Source organism: Triticum dicoccoides, chromosome 3B, assembly GCF_002162155.2.
Source record: "Triticum dicoccoides isolate Atlit2015 ecotype Zavitan chromosome 3B, WEW_v2.0, whole genome shotgun sequence".
Lineage (NCBI taxonomy): Eukaryota > Viridiplantae > Streptophyta > Magnoliopsida > Poales > Poaceae > Triticum > Triticum dicoccoides.
This window is the reverse complement of record NC_041385.1, coordinates 164723924-164726294: the sequence shown is the minus strand read 5'-3', so window position 1 is coordinate 164726294 and position 2371 is coordinate 164723924. Positions and strand designations below refer to the sequence as shown.

Below are 2371 nucleotides of genomic sequence, written 5' to 3'. Positions count from 1 at the left end.
CGCTGCTCGCATTCTCCCCACCCATCGCCCAAGCCAGCGTTAGGAGCAAACTCAATAGCCTTGCCCGCCTTAATGGTTCCACACCACGAGATCGAATCAAGCATCATAGAGTTCGGGGAGGAGTAGCATTTCCACCGTCAGCTCCTCGCTGATGTATCAACGTAGAGTGCGGGGAGGACACGGAACGTAAATACCTGGGGTTTAGCGCTGGTGGCAGGAACGACCGACACGGCCTCCTTGCGCCGCTCCTTGCTGCCCGCCCTGCTCTGGGGATCCTAGCGCCCTGCCCTAGGGTTACTCGCTGGCGGCGGCTGCGGCGACGTTTCCTTCAAGAAAAAAAGCACGTCTCATGTCCGGCTCGTGCAGGAATCCATCACCATGTAGGATCAGTAGTTCCGTCCCGAATCGGTTATGTTGCAAGTCCTAGCTAGGGAAATACCCAATGGTTCATGGTTGTATATGCACCCTGTATGGGATTTTTTTTAAATATTTTTAAAAAAAAGTCAAAATAGGTAAGAACTATTTTGACAAAACACTTGACTTACTTTTGCACTGGTATATACACTTTCACAAAAAAAAGTTGACATCACAGCAAAAAAGACAAAATTTATTTGCTATTATAGGTCACTATTCACACTATTTTAGCTAAAAGTTTGTCTTTTTCGAAAAGAAGTCAAAGGGATTTTTTTGTGTGGATTTTTTCTCACGGGTACAGCAAAAGGTCAAGTTTATTTCAAAAATATTTTCAGGAATTTTTGACTTTTTGTTGAATTACTAATTTTTTCCCATATAGGGTGTATATGTCCCCATAGACCACAAATCCTCCTCCGTCCTAGCTATAGCTATATATATGTATTACCCTGCACCCCTATAAACAGTACACCCAGAGACCAATAGAAAGATCTGCGGGCACGAGGCATGCCCGTGTGTATCAATTGGTTGCGCGTATCCGTGTTGCTTCTAGTAGATCGATACTACATCAACCGTGGTTAGCCAACTACGTCTAATCTATTCGAGTGTTTTTGTCTGCGTACGTGTTTTTCTGGTATATACTTCAGAATTCACTAATTCAGTTAGTCGGGGGCTGGATGTCTAAGCAAAGAAGACAGGGCGAGGAGGATGAGGCCAACTACTACCATGACCGCAGCGGCAACAAGGAGAAGAGTCTCTATCTGGTTCTAGACGACTGGCACAAGGGCTTCACCGTCCGCAAGATCGACGCCGACAGTCCCGACCTCAGCGCCTCCCCTGTCCTCCGGCTAGTGTCACCTGAGTGTGGCCGTGCCATGAAGTTCGCAGCCCTGGGCGGCTACATCATCGCCACGAGCAACATACATGCCGGAACCCTCTTCTACGACACTGACACCGCCGGACTGGCCGTCGGCCCTCCCGTTCCAGATGCACTGCTTTGTGGCTCCAACACCTTCCTGACCTCCGGCGCCGGCGACACGCTGTTCGCGTTCGCCTTCCACTTCATGGAGCGTCTTGTGTCCTTTGAGGCGATGGCGAAGCCGCCGCCGCCGGAAGACGACGACCTGCTGCCCACCGACTGGTCCTGGAGAAGCATGCCGACGCCCTTCACCAAGGACGAGATGATCTTCTCCTACGCGTTGCACCCGGACGGGCGCACCATATTCGTGTCCTCGTGGAGCAGGGCGGTCTGCGGCACGTACTCCGTCGACACCAGGAGCTGCAAGTGGAGGCGCCATGGGGAGTGGATGCTGCCTTTCAGAGGCCGAGGCTACTTCGACGCCGAGCTAGACGCATGGGTCGGGCTGCATGAGGACGGTAACGTCTGCTCCTGCCAGGTTGCCTCCTGCAGCGGCGGCACCACGTAGCAGCCGGAGTGGAAGATGGCCGACGAGCGTAGGATGTGGATCCCGTGGCATCAGCTGGAGTTTCGCCTGCGTCGGATGTGATGGCGCGGGCGGAGTATCGAGGAGTCGCCGCGTCGGCCAGGGCCTGGGGCACAGAGGAGTCCACCTAGTCAAGGAGATCAGAGAGAAGAAGATGATGGCGGCGCGAGGACACATGAGGGCAGGCGTCGAGAGGATCGGCTGTCCAGGCTCGCGAGGAGGGCAGCGATGGGAGGAACGCGTTAATGGTACCGTGTACAAAAATCCCATCAAAGCAAGTAAAATATACCATCAATGCTTAATTGATTCTGATTTAATTTTTATAGGCATTTTCGGATTTGTAGGGCATGTGCCCACGATCCTCGCACGCCGTACCTTTTTGTTGACGTGTATGATTCATGTAAGGAAATATCCCATCAATGTAAGGAAATATCCCATCAATGCTTGATTGATTGTGATTAATTTTTTTATATGGTAACTAATCCGATGGGTTTATGTGGGCGGTGAAGCGAAAA

At 51.5% G+C, this 2371-nt stretch overlaps 1 pseudogene; it reads left to right on the top strand.

Moving 5' to 3' along the window:
• Positions 1-1088: 1088 nt before the first annotated feature.
• On the top strand, positions 1089-1919 carry LOC119279434 (annotated as a pseudogene).
• The last annotated feature ends 452 nt before the right edge of the window (positions 1920-2371 follow it).